Source organism: Camelus ferus, chromosome 8 (assembly GCF_009834535.1).
Source record: "Camelus ferus isolate YT-003-E chromosome 8, BCGSAC_Cfer_1.0, whole genome shotgun sequence".
NCBI lineage: Eukaryota > Metazoa > Chordata > Mammalia > Artiodactyla > Camelidae > Camelus > Camelus ferus.
Genome location: NC_045703.1, coordinates 50,211,500 through 50,225,718, shown reverse-complemented (window position 1 = coordinate 50,225,718; position 14,219 = coordinate 50,211,500). Strand labels below are relative to the sequence as shown.

At 43.5% G+C, this 14,219-nt stretch overlaps 1 long non-coding RNA gene across 1 annotated transcript; it reads right to left on the bottom strand.

Annotated features, from left to right (window-relative positions):
* Positions 1 to 207: 207 nt before the first annotated feature.
* LOC116665420 lies at positions 208 to 5,233 on the bottom strand. The gene is made up of 3 exons (XR_004322020.1): positions 5,102 to 5,233; positions 1,670 to 1,766; positions 208 to 397 (listed from the first exon to the last, which is right to left on the bottom strand). It is a non-coding gene; the product is annotated as an uncharacterized LOC116665420 (long non-coding RNA).
* Positions 5,234 to 14,219: the final 8,986 nt, after the last annotated feature.

Here is a 14,219-nt window from a genome sequence, read left to right as displayed (position 1 = left end):
CTCATAGTTCTCTCAAGGGATATATTTTTATTTTAACCTGGAGATGTATTATACTTTATAAGCCTGCCCATATGAATAGGATGAAGTCTGAAGCTCCTAAATGGATGAAAGAGACAAATTTCTTAAATACAGAGGAACCTGTTGATTATGCAAGATAGAAATAACAGAACTATTCATGTGTCATGACTTCATCCATATAGAACAGTCTTTGATAAAGCAGGAGTCATCTTTATTTTGTACAATATATGAAGATCAACTGACAATATATATTTTTATATATTGCATCAGAGTATGCAAAAGATTCTTGCCAATATGTTCTCATTTGATTCTTGCAACAACATAGCTGCATCTTTTCTTTACATCCCAATCCTGAAGATAGATAGTTGCCTCCTGCATCCTGTGGGGAAATCTCAAAGGAGGTGAGGTGTGAATTAAAATAGGTCATTTCACTCGTGATGAAACACAGGGAACTTCCTTATTAAGCCACAGTTCATATCCCCACTTGTAATGGTAAAGTGCTTCTTTTAGACCATATATAGGATCAAGGTACCCATCTTCAGCCAACTTTTTAATCAGATAATTTTCCCTTGGGATCTTCCTCCTACCCTATTTCTATGGGCAACTGTTCTTCTATCCCTACATGGTTCATAATACATTCCCAGACTAGTGTCATTAGGCTTTTCTCAGAATTCTGGGTCTTAGTCACAAAAGAAGGCAATTCCACTATGGCCCAAGGTTCATGAAAGGTTTGCACTGAAAGGCCTTTAGCATCAATCCAGGCCAGCGAGTCTCAACCCAGTTTCACATTAAAATGACCTGGATGCTTTTAACAAAATTTTGATGCTGCCACCTCAAGAGAAGCTGCTTTTATTGGCTTGAGGTAGGGCCCAGAGGTCCTTTTACAAAGGTCTACAGATGATTTAACACTATCAAGTCCCACTTTCTAATTCCAAGTGACACCCAGAGAGCCCCTTTCCACTGAGGGGGTAGTAAGATGGTCAATATTCATTATTCATTAAGTGTAGCAAGAATCTAAGCACATAGGCCTAGAGCAAAACTATCACTTGCCTTGTGACCTTGGGCAAATTGATTAACCTCTCCAAAGTTTCAGTTTCCTCATTTGAATTGGGGGAAGTAACATGGTGTTGTAAGATTTAAATCAAACAATGCAGATGAGGTGCTTGGTGCAATGCTTAGCAGAGAGTAAACCTTGAGATGCTGCCTGCTATTGTTCTCTCTTATTGTTCATTCGAAAGTAATTATTAAACACTTGCATAAACAAGACCCAGTTCTGGCCCCTGAAGGTCAGTCAGAGGCGGAATCAAGACAAAGTAGAAACAACAGTACATGTAGTAAGTGCTGTTGTTACATTTAACTGCCAGAGGGGGTCCAGAAAAGCTTCACAGAGAAATCTTTACTGCTCTGTGTTCAGAGCCAAGCATAGAAAGATGGTTTGTAACAAAACATATGCATGGGTGGTGGCGGCAGTCTCCTTAGAGAAACAACACTGGAATTTGCTGGGGAAAGTAGATCCAATGTTTCTTTTTAATCACATTTTGACCTCTTTCTCTGAATTCTGTCATTGCATAGTTGGTTTCATTCATTCCTAAGCCATCACAGGAAAGAGTTTGGCAATGAGGCATTATTGCTAACTCACTGGAATGCCTACCCGGTGTGAGGCACTGTAGCAGCAGGTGCAGTGTACCTGAGGCCGGTCAAGTTCAACATGCAGGCAATGCATGTGTGTCATCAAGGACATCTGCAGTCTGTAATAATAATTACACAATAATCAATGGCTCCAGACTTTACAGACACCTAGAGAGAAACAGAAGACAAAGTCCCTGCCACCAAGTAATTCATATCAGATTGAAGAGACACATTTACAGTAATAAATCACATCTAGTCTGTGTTAAAGGCAGGACACATGGCAAGCTCCAAAGCCCCTGGTGAGGTTTGGAGGCCAGGCAAGCTGGGAGCCAGGGCAGGTGGAACAGGCTTCACTGAGGAGGCGGACCTCAACCGGGGCCTTGGAAGAAAGGAATTATTAAATTAGTCAGGACTGGAGAAGTCACTCTGGGCAGAGAGCTCCAAGAACAAAGGCAGAAAGAAATGTTTAAGGTGTTCTAGAGAGAAAGTGAACAACTTTTATATTGCATGAGAGCATAAAACATTTTAACTCATTTTAACTATTTTTTGGCTGGACATAGGAGTTACAGAGATAAAAAGTGGAAAATGGGATGGGAGAGAGCTCAGGTTGTGACTGGGGTGGTCAGGGAGGGAAATAGAGTTAGTTTCTAATTACGTAGAAACGGGGAATCTAGTGAAGTTTTTTGAGCACGGGAGGGGTGTGTGTAAAGTAGTTGTGTATTAGAAGACTTACCTGGCCAAGTTGTGTTGGGTAAATTAGAGGGAACAGAAATTGGATGAGCAGTTCAGAGACTGTTTAGATATGAATGAGGGTCTAGAAAGGAGTTAAAGCAATAAAAATTCAGAGAGCGGAAGTAAAACAATGTATTGACAAGATTTAGGAACATTGATTTGGGCATTGATGACAAAGAAGAGGAAAGGATAGATGTTGAGTCTATGTGAGTAAGAGAAGAATTCAAAACTAGGCAAGTTTGGAGATGGAGCTCGTTTGGGACATATTGAGTTAATAGCAGGGCATCGTGCTAGAAAGATACAGAGACCATTGAGAATGAATCAGTGGAAATCAGGACTGAGGTCAAGGGTGTAGATTCTGGATTTAGGAGTCACTTGGATGGAGAGAATAGTAAATGAGGGCCGTGGGAAACCAAGTAGAGATAGAAAGGTTATGGCCTAAAATTTGCAGAGGAGAGAATTTCAGGACAAGTTGAGAAGGAGGAGGAATTTAAGTCAGCAAAAAAAGACAAAAGGACTGGCTCTAGAGGAATGAGAAAAACCAGGCCAGTGGTGTAAGCCAAGAGGAAGATGATCAGAGGGTTGAGTGCTGCAGGAAGCCTAGGGGAATAATGGATTAAAAAATAATAATAAGTAATTTGATTTTGTGACCTGGGAAATTTTTATAGACAGGTATGAATGACTACAGCTGGTTAAACAAAGATAATAAGATGATGGTGGCACCAGAGCCCACACATGCATTACCTCTGGTGAATAGAATGTATGAAAATAGATTTGGGAGGGTAGGAAGTCAAAGGAAGAAATTTTCAGAAGCAAAGAGTCCTCAGTGTATTCGTTGGGGCAGAGCTCCCTGAATGGAGGCATTTGGGGAGTGGGGAGGGATGGGGTTTCGAAGGAGGCAGGAGGGGAGTGGGTGGCATCAGGAAGTCCAGCTCCTCCCCTGGAAAGGGGAATGATGCTTTGGGGAGATTTAAGATGGTGGTGGGAGCTCAGGACAGATGGCTCCCATGTTCTATGTAAAGTAAAACAACAACGTGATGGTGTGTGACATTTAACAGATGTCATCTACTCCTTAATTCAGGCAACAGTCCACCCTGCTACAGACATGGCATGAGGTTTGGAATGCAAGCCCTAAGTGCATAATTTCTATGTGTTTCTTATTGCATTTATTTTTGGGTAACTTGTGACAAACTGAAACATAAGTTATCAAAGAACAGGAGAAAGGTAAGAACAGGCAAAAAGAAAAACCAAACACACACATGCACAGAAAAACCAATGTCTTCACTTTCTCTTTGGGAGAGGGGGGTCAAAGAGAATTCATTGGTTTACTTAAATAATATATCAGAAGGTTGAAAACTAATCATCTCCTTTTTCCAAGGTTCTTCTAGAGAATTTAACTTTCTAAATTCAGTTAGAGAGTCTTTCTGATGTTCACAGGAAAGTGTCTTAAACCCTGATGACTGAATAAAGTTAAAAAAAAAAAATCTTTGTGCCCAAGCTAGGGTCTAAGGTTACCTCCACCCACCTGGTGCTTTTTGATTAGAAGTGTGCTAAGAGTGACTTCAGTGTGATTTAGGAAGACCACATTGCTAAATGGTCAGTTTGCCTAATCCATTGTAGAAATGGAACTAAGGGAAAATCCATGGCTACAAACCACAGCAGAAGTGTCCCTTAATCAAAGCCTCTACCTAGTCAGCCAGTGACCCAGTAAAGCAAATAAAACCAGTCCACGCCTGGGCTCAGAGTGGCGGGATATGCATGCAAATGTGGTGAGAATTGCCACCCCAGCAAGAAATCCAACACTGTTCTCAGATACGCTTGGGCGTTCACTAGATTCTGCTGAAGTCCTTGAGAGGGTTTTGAACTGTTTCCCAACAGTTGTGTGGTTGTGTTCAGCCAACCGAAGCTGTGGGAGTGCATTTCTGTGTAACCAGGCAGAACTGATCGCTGCTCGATTTTGTTCCTTTATGTTTCTATTTATACAGGCTACTTTTTTCTCAGCATTTTGTTGCTTAACGTTTATTTGCTTGTTAGAGCAGAAATTGGTTTCTCCGCGGCTAATAATCTGTTATTAAAAAAAAAAAAGAAATTGTTGTTATCTACTGCTTTTTTCCCAGTCTTCTGGAGCAAGTCACAAGGTAGTTGCTAGTTGGAAATTAAGAATAAGAAAAGCTACATCATTGGACACAAGTTTCATCAAGTTGTGTGTGCCCTGGGACTCATCAGATTTAGAAGCCTGGTGAAAAGATAGGTTACCAGCAGTCGCGTCCTAATACGCATATCAAGACTGAATCCCAGCGTGGAATCTAACCGGTGTACCTCCGCTTTCCACGTGGCATGATACTCTTCTGCAGCTGTCACCAAGAACCCCAGCCCAGGAGAAACTAACACTGACCTGGCTGCTTCATAGCTCATGGAATAGAGGGTCCGGACGCTCTCGCGTCACTTCGACTGGTCCTCAGAACTTCCCTGTCCCTAGCGCCACCAAGCGTCGCCGAACCTCCTTCAGACCTCCAGGGGCAGGCAGCCGCGGCCAGAAGCTCTCCGCCCAGGTGCCTGGCTCCGCCCGGGGCTCTTGCGGCGGAAACCCAGCAGCTTCGGTCAGAGCGGCTGCTACGCCGCACCTGCCCACGAGGGGGCGCGCCCGCACGCCGGGCCCAGGCCGCTCCGGGCTCGCGGGCGCTCGCTCCCTCCTCCCTCCGCCCTCCTTGACTGCGCTCACCTGTCTGGCCCGCGGGCCCTGGAGGCGGGGGGCCGGCGGGAGCCCAGCCGAGGAAGAGGGAGGAGCGGCTCTCCGGGCACGTCATCCGAGCACCATGGCGGACCTGGGAGCTGGCGGCGACAGCCACACGGGCGGCGACGGCGCCGCGCAGGGCGAAACAGGTGACTGAGCTGTGGGGGCAAGCGGGGGTCCCGCGGGCGTGGGCGGGGGCTGGCCAGAGGGGATGGGGGGCTCGCACCGGCGGCCGGCACTCCCTTCCCCCGCCCGGCCGCGGCCCGGAACGGCCGGCCCGGCGCGCCGCGCACCCGGGCTCGGAGCGCGCCTGCCCTCCGCCCTCGGCCGCCGCGCGTCGGCGGCTCAGCCTCGGCGCCCAAGGCCGCTGGCGCTCGGCCCGAGTTCCGGCCGGCCTCTCGCTCCACCTCAACTTCCCCACAACAGGTGGAAACGCGCCAGGGAACGCGGGCAGGAGGAGGAAATGGAGGAACGCCGGCCGCTCCCCTCCCACCTGCCGGGCTGGGTCTATTTCAGTTGAATGGAGAAATCATATCCCCCAAACCAAACCGGCAGCCCGAAAACCCTCAGCCAGGTGCGACTGGCAGGATTGTTTCTGCGCAAACCCTCCCGGCTTAACCGATGCACCGAGTGCGGGTCTCCCCGGACGCCGCGGGCGCAGCCGAGAGCTGCGGCGCGTGAGCGGCGCCCGCCCCGAGCCTTGGGGTCGGCGGTTCCGAGCCGCTCTCGAGAAGACGGACGTCGGGGGTCGGGAGGCGGGGTTGGTTTTGCAGGGTGGTCGGGGCCCGTGGGGGCCCGTGGGGGCTCAGTGATTCGCTAACTTGAAAGGGTCCTCAGAATTTATGGTTTTGGTCCGTGCACCCACCCAAGGTAGGAACGTTGGCTCGGCTCGTCAGGGTACTGTGTTGAGGGGCCCCGCTGCCCCCGCCCTCCTCGCCACACAGGGGAAGGAGCTTACATCTCCAAGAGCATTAAGTCCTCCCCTCCCCCATCTTATTAGTGTAGACGATTTTCCTCCTCGTGATAGTTTTGAGAGGCTACCTCGCAGGTCTACCCCTCTCTCCTACTCCCCTCTCCTAGTTCCCTGGTACCTTCCTACACTTGAGATGGGGTCGGTGGGGCAGTTTCTTACTTTACAAGGAAATTCAAATGGCAGGCTCACCGATTGTGTCTTCTGCTTACATATAATCGGAAACAATTGTTTTCTAAATGTCAGATCTCCTACGCACCCCCAAAAGGGGCATTGATTTAGACGGTATGCTTATTTTAATTTGAAAGATCCAGAAAGGCTATAATAGTATTTGCAAGTGTATCTGTTCAGCTGGGTAGAGTTTGGGCCACTGAAGTCTAATGACTTAATCCCTCCAGCCAAAATACCTGAGATTAAGACAAGGAATCTTGAACTTGTTTACTTTGAAGTCACGCTACTTCCTGTAGGGCGGTTTATTTTATCTTAATGTGTTTGAAAGATTGGCAGGTCATTATTTTGGTTTGGGGTGGGAAAGGGGTGACTTAGAGTACATGCTTTTGTAATTACTTTAGGGAGTTTGATAAACTGGAGCCGGAGGTCATGCTCCCCCAAGTGAGGGCAGCAGGAGGGCAGCATCCTCACTGAGAATATAAATGGCTTGGTGCCTAATCCCCACAAAGGAAAAAAAAAAAAAAAAAACAAAACTGCCGCCTCCGAAACAAATTTTTTCCAGCGAGTTAATACACAGCAGTTTATGCTCAAAAAAAAAAAGTAAATAAACACTTCCTAGAATCTGCACATGAACACCTTGCTCAGATGTGAGTGAAGTACAGACTAGCTAATTCAGTGCCTCTGCATGTTAACTAGCAAACTGGTGATGCCTCTAATGATTAACATCCAGATCAACTGTGTGGCTGTCAGTGAATTATTTTCTTTTATAAAGAGGGGAATTTAACTGGCTACCATCTTCACAGAAAACAATTCTTCCACACCTCTGCCTAGAAACTTCAGTTTCCAAGAGACAAATTTTATATATGGTCTTTTGAATAATTGTACTTTATCATTTGACTAAAACTTATTTCTGGTTCATGTCTTTTTCCTATTTTTCTTACTTTTCTAGCCCTGGATTACCTTTCATGTTTTTAGTGCTCAGAGCAACTGTGTGAGCAGGTGCCAAAGAAAGAAGAAAGACGAAAAAATACATGTATTTTAAATCTAGGGAGCAATATTTTGAGTGAACAAATGAGGATTGCTTCAATTTTGACAATTTATGAAGTTTTCCATGGCCTATGCCTGAATATCAGACTTCAGTGCAGTACTTTATTCTTATGGACATGTCATATTATAACATTCAAATGCTGCAAGTCATTTTTTTTTTTTAAATAATCACAGGTTTGTGCTGAGGTGGGGTTTTGGGGGTTATTTCTTTTATTACCATCAAGAGGTGAAAATTGCCGTCTCAAATGGCAATACTTGTTGATGGATTCATTTTATTCCCTTTTAAGAACTGGTTATTAGGAGATAGAGCCCATTCTTAAATATTTTTTTCTCTTAGTTTTTCTGTCCTTGTGCAAAGAGTGTGGTCTAATTTGAGGGCAATTTAGATTAGAATCTCAGGTGATTATAAAAATAACAGCTGTAATGTGTTCGTAATTATATACATGTGTATGTGTGTATCAAAGATGTGTTGAAAATTGGTGATAAGCCACCTATAAAATGAGACTTTTTAAAGAATATTTAAAGGTACCCTATAAAAATCATATTTCTTTCAACATTTAAAAATGTTATTTCTGTCAGCATGTATTTATCTTCTACTCAAAGGTAGTCAAATCACATTCTTGTGGTGAAGTTTTTTTTCTTTTCTTGTGGATGAACGGTTCTTTCAATATATTTTTTAATAACCAAAGGTTGGAAAGAACTAAGAAAGATAATTGTCTTGGGAACAAGTTTTCAATTTCACCACTAGAGGATGTCAAATCCTTGTCAGGTTATTATTTTGAGGAACAGAGATTGAAATTCACAAAATTGCCTCTGCCCAAACTCTGTATATTTAATTTTATGTTCGTGCTCAAGAGCTGTGACAGTGAGTGTGCAGAGCTAATTTCTCAGTGTAATAACTCCTTTTAAAGAGTCAACTGAATTAAAACCAAATTTAAAGCTGCTTTTGACTAATTCATAAGACCACACTTTCATGCACAGTGAGTAAATTAATTCTTGTAATCTGTGAATTCTTTTGATACTCCTTTGGGGGAAATGACTTAGAACCTGAAATTGGGCTTTTTCTCTTCTTAGTAGGCAGTGTGCTGGAAGGACATGGACCTTTTTGTGATCTTGGTCACGACCCTTCACTGCATTTTTCCAAATTAAAAAGTGGTCTTTAAGGCCTTAGATTTCAGGATCTACAAATATCTGCAAATAAAAATTGTTAGATAAGGGTCAGGCTACAGTTTGGTATTAAATTCATCTGTTTTGAAATTCACATCTTAAGCTAGTAATGCTTCATTTGGGTGAATAGATAACTTTTTTCCTTTTATATTGATATATAATTTGATATCATTAGTTAGGCATGTGTGTGAAACACTAATTTACACTGGCATGTTCTCTAAAAAAAAAAAATTCTAACATCTCTGCCCTCTGGGGCTTGAAAAATAATCATTTGAAGGGGGTTGTTATGTTAAACACTCAAGTCTCATTGTATTGATGTAAGGATTGAAAATATTGAGGCTTAGAATAATATTTGACCAAGAAATATGTACCTTCTATAAAGCATTATGGTGGCTGAAAGGTTGATGAAGATGTGATCCTTGGATTTCGAAAGGAAAACAAAACCCACAAACAAATCATTGCAGGTTCTGAGGAGTTCAGCGAAGAAAGAATTACTTCTAGCTGTGGTCTTTGATCAGGGAGGACATACCGGGTATAGTCATTAGTTTAAACTTTCAAAGTGGATAAATGATATATAAAGTAGAATGGAGGAAAGAGGAAAATAAAGGTGCAAATGTGAAAAGCGCAAAATTTTGGTCACACTGAGTTGTGTGAGGCTCAGCATGGAAGAGTCCTGGAGGATGGGCGAGGAAATGAAGGCATGGGGAGGCCAGATTGTGGAGTGGTCAGACTAAGAGGTTAGTTCACGATTCTGTGGGCAGTGAGCAACTGTTGATTCCTGAGAGCAACGTATCTACAATAAAGCATGATAAATTAGGTAATTCTATACAGGTGGATCTTGAAAGCTTGATTTGTGCTTGCAGAAGAGCTCAGCTGAGCCTTTTAGGAAGGTATGGGCCCTTCATCTAGGAAAGTTATTCTTTTCATTGATTTTTAACATGGGGATGGGGATGGGGGTGGGAGGCTGTGAGTGCATGATCTGCAGAGTCAAGCAGATCAGCCAGATCTCTGGAGATCAGTGAGAGGCCCAGTCTTCTACCCAGGTGGTCCTCATTTTGAAGCAGCAGCGTAGACTGGAGGAGGGATTTAAGAAGGACGCATTCAGTGACGTACAGACCAACTTTGAGGTTCCTGCAGAAATCTCGGCAGCATTGGGCCAGCACTATGGCCTGGCAGTGGGAACGGGAAAAGAACGGTTAATTTAAGATTCTACAGATGCATGTGTCAAAGGATGCAGGTAAAAAGTGAATATAAGATTCTACTCTAGGTTTGAGTTTAGCTCATTGGTTTAAGGGTAGCATGAACATAGTCATGAGGAGGACCTGGTTTTGGTTGGAGAACTAGAAAAATTTCAGCTTTAAACGTGGAGATTTGAGGTGCAAGGGAGACGCGTAAGTAGAAACGTTTAATGGGCAAGCGGAAGGATGGGGATAAGGAGAGAAAACAGGCTGGGACTCCGGGATTCACTCTGTAAGAGGAGCGTGATTGAAGCAACGAAAGTGAGGAGAGTTTCGAAGGAAAAACTGATAAGGGGGTGAGACAACACTTCAAGCAAAGGAGGAGGCAGAGCCAGCAAAGAAATCGGGTGGAACAGCCAGAAAGTTGGGAAAAGCTTTATTAAGCAAAGCCTCACCTGCCGAGGGAGAGGGACAAAGAGGTCAAGAATTCAGAGACTGAAGAGAGGAAAAAAAAAAGCCATTGGTGTGGTTACCAGGTAGTCACTGTCCACCCCCAGAAGGGACATTTCAGAGTAGGGGATGTACCACATTATCAGTGGTTAATAACCCAGCAGCTGCAAAGGTAGCCAGTTTAAAATACCCTCCATGAAGTTCACTGGTGAAAGGAAAAAGTTTCAAATCCTTGAAATTTTTCTTATTAAAATTTACTTTTTAATTTGCACACACACAAATTTACCAGCTTTTTACAATTCATTGAGTCTTGTCAAATGTATAGTCATGTAACCACTATAATAATGATCCAGAAGTGTCTGTCACCCTAGAAAATTCCTCTGGTCAGGCTCGCCTCCTACCCTTAACCCCGGCCACCACAGGCCTGTTTTCCAGCCTTCTGGTTTTGCCTCTTCCAGAGGGCCATGAAAGTGGAATCATACACGTAGACCTTTGAGTCTGCATTTTTTTCACTTAGCATAATGCATTTGAGATTCAAACGTGTTGTTGTATCTATAGTTATTTATTAATGGGTGGTTTGCCATGGTAAGGAAGTACTCCAGATTAATCCATCTACCCACTGAGGAATCCTGGGTTATTTCCAGGCTTTGACAATATAGGTAATGCTGCTGTAAACATTTATGTACAAGTTTTTCTTACTTATCTAAGGGACATACCTAGGAGTGGAACTGCTGACTCATATGTACGTGTATGTTTAAAAGAAACTGCCAAACTGTTTTCTGGAATGGCTGCACGACTTTGTGTTTCTACAGGCGATGTGTGTGAGTTGTGGTTGCTCTGCATCCTTGCCAACACTTGACGTTACTAGGTTTTGTTTTGTTTTTTAGCCATTTCACCAAGTTCTTTGAATAAAGCCGTGTGATCACCTCAAAGTAAAACAGTGCCCTTCTGGATGCTAAATGGTGTGCACTAGACTTGGGAAAACCTGTGGAGGCCCTGTTGCTCCCAGAGCCCAGGTGTAATGTGGCATTTTTATTTGGCTCTAATATCACTGGCTTTTTCCCCGTAGGACTTACTTCCTGAGGTGTCTGCATTTTGAAGTTCATTATGAGCAGAAGTGCCATATTATACAGTACGTCCCATGCCAGTCCCAGTTCTCTTCTCCCCCTTAATGTCTTCCAATCCCTTGAGATACGGCTTTCAGAATTTGGAAATAACATGGATTTTTTCCCTGCAGTTAGAAAGCTGGAAATATTGGTTGTATAGCTTGTTTTATTGTCCTGATTATTAATTCCTTGTTGGCAGAATTTACGTCAAACTCAATACTTAGTGTCTGTTCTCAGTTACTGAAGTGTATTTGCAGGGCTTTCTAAAAAGTCTTGATAATGTCATTGGACACTTGATAACTAAGCATGGTGTAAGGTTCTGTATGCTAAATGTGAATAGTGTTTAGGCTTATTCTTTTCTAGAAAATCAAGTTTTAAAGTTTATCCAGCTCTTCAATGGGTCAGTGCTTTCTGCCTCTTTATTATCTTAACTCTTGCAAATGCTCTGACTTACAGTTCACAAATTTAAATGGCATCAGATGATTTTTCTCTATTCATTAACTACTCTTCTCCTTTGCTTCTTTATTTGAGGAATAGCCAGTTGAGAAAATCTGTAAGATTTCCTTTTATTAGGTGCCACTTCGAATTTTAATTTGAAGAGTAATATATTTTTGACAGCAAGAATTCACTGCACTCAGCACTTCCCTGTCCTTGAAAGCTCCTACAGAAAGAGACTTGTGAGAAAATGCTGACAGTTGACACACCTGATCAGATAGCTCAGATGAAGCTGGGGATGCAAAACTAAGCAGAAGGAAGCCACGTGAAATGCCTTGGGTGGATGTGAACTGGGCTTTGCAGGAGTTGTTAGTAAAACTGTGTGTGTTTAAGTTCAGAGTATTGAGATTTAGGGTATCTTAAAATCTATGAAAGCCTCATTTTTGGAGTTGACTTTCTGGTAAACAGAAGTATCCTTTCCTGTGGCATAACCTCCTACGTAGAAAATTTGTATGCCTGGCACAGTTGAAGTAGAAAAGAAGCTATATTCCAGGAGAAGTTTAAATTCCAAGCTGAAATTCTAGAAAGAGTCCCCCTTCTTTTTTTTAGTGGCCCCACAGCCCGACACACGGCCTGGCCTGTTTGGGTGGCAGTAACATGCGTAATAATTGGCTGTGATAGAAATGCCTGGCTGCTTTCCGAGATCTTAACCCAGGCCTCTGTTTCTCAGAACCTCCTGACCTGACTCTTCAGTGTGGCAGACACACCAAACAGGGCCTGGTTGCCTGCTTCCCGCATTCCTGCTGGGTTGGTTTCTATTCATGGTAGATGCTCTAAATCAGTTCAACCCAACGCCCTGGTGGGTTCGTTTAAATATAGCTCACTCCTTGGGCGTAGGGTTGTGTTGCTGAACCGATTATTGAGGTCATGGGCTGGAGCATCATTGGTTCAGATCTTTGGTTCTCAATCTTGGCAGTGAGTTAAAATCACCTGAGGACCTTTTAAATCTCTCGATGCCCAGGCTACACCCTAGGCCAATTATCTGAGAATCTCTAGGGGTGGGAGCTAGGTGGCAGTGTTTTTTTGAAATTCCCCAGGTGGTTCCAGTATGCAGTCAGGGTTGAGAACTACTTTAGATCCATTTCCTAGTTAGCGCTCTTCCATTTGACCTTAGGTTTAACGTGGAGGTGCCAAGTGTACCTTGCTTATGAAAACCACCTGGAAAATCGTAACAGCTGCTGCCTTTAATCTACTGAGTTTATCTCTTATTTTACTCCAGTAATTTTTTAAGGAAATACAGAAGTGAATGTGGATTATGAGTATATTTGAATAGTCAACTGTATGTACACATATATTCAGGGACATAGTTATGCAGTTTTATGTATGAATATGTGCAGTTAGACAAAATGTTAGGTAATTAGCTTTCTTTTTGTCTACTTTGCTTAGCTGCCACACTGCCTTCCTCTTCCTCCTCTAAACAGGGAAAGGTCAATTTTGGGTAGATAATTAAAGGGTTTTTTGTAGAAAATTACATACTTTTCCCAGAGATTTTCACAGTGACCTATGAACTCTAATCACCAGCTGCCTGGCTCTGGGGACCAGCCTGTCTCTTCTGTCTGTAAATACTTGGCACAAGGATGCCTTCTCCTCAATGCCCTCCCCTGACCTGACGCTAACGCCTTCTGGGCTCATCTCTCCTTTCTTCACCCCTCTCCTTTCTTCTCATTAGATGTTACTCTACCGAAGGCTCAATCTGGTGACCTCTGCTCTTTTCACTTTGCATTTTTCCTCCAAGGTATTATTCACATTTACCGCTTTGAACATCACCTCCCAAGAATATCTCTGGCTCTTTGTGTCAGAACTCCTAGGGGCACTTCTGAGTTGCATTTGTGTGTGTGGGTGAGGCTTTGTGGCGCCATTCATTGGGATTTGAAGCCTTTCTCGGGAGGGCTTACCTTTGGCAGAACTGGTTTCCTCTTTTCCTCTCGTGCAGCTGGCATCTGCACAGTAAAATCCAGGACCAAGAAAGGGGCAGTAGGGAGTATGGCGTGGGACTGATCCCTGAAGAAGAGAGAATCTTTGATTTTTTTTTTTCTCAAGATTATACTGAAACAAGCATGTGTGAAGCCATATGGTCTTGCTCTCAAAATTGATTACCTAATTATTTAGGGATAATACAAAACTATTACTTTGGTGCTGGGACCCTGGGGTCTGGTTGCCTGGGCTGCGATCTCAGCTCCACTCCCCCACTACTTGAGGGATGTCAGGCCAGTCATTTGACCATTCTCTTCCTCAATTTCTTCCTTTTTAAAACAGAAATAGTGGTAACAGCTTCTCAGGGTGAGGATTAAATGAGCTAATTAAATGAGAACAAGTGCCTAACATAGCATCAGCATGAAGTGTTACAATGCTCATGGCCATGATTATTAAGGATTGGTACTGCATCACCGTGGACCTACCCCGGCATGCTAAAGTTCTCCCTTAAACAAACTTCTATTGAATTGTAAAGTCTCCATAATAAGAGAACCAAAATGAAATGCTGACTCTGGCCTAACCTCAGCTGTGGGGTCACACGGCCTTGG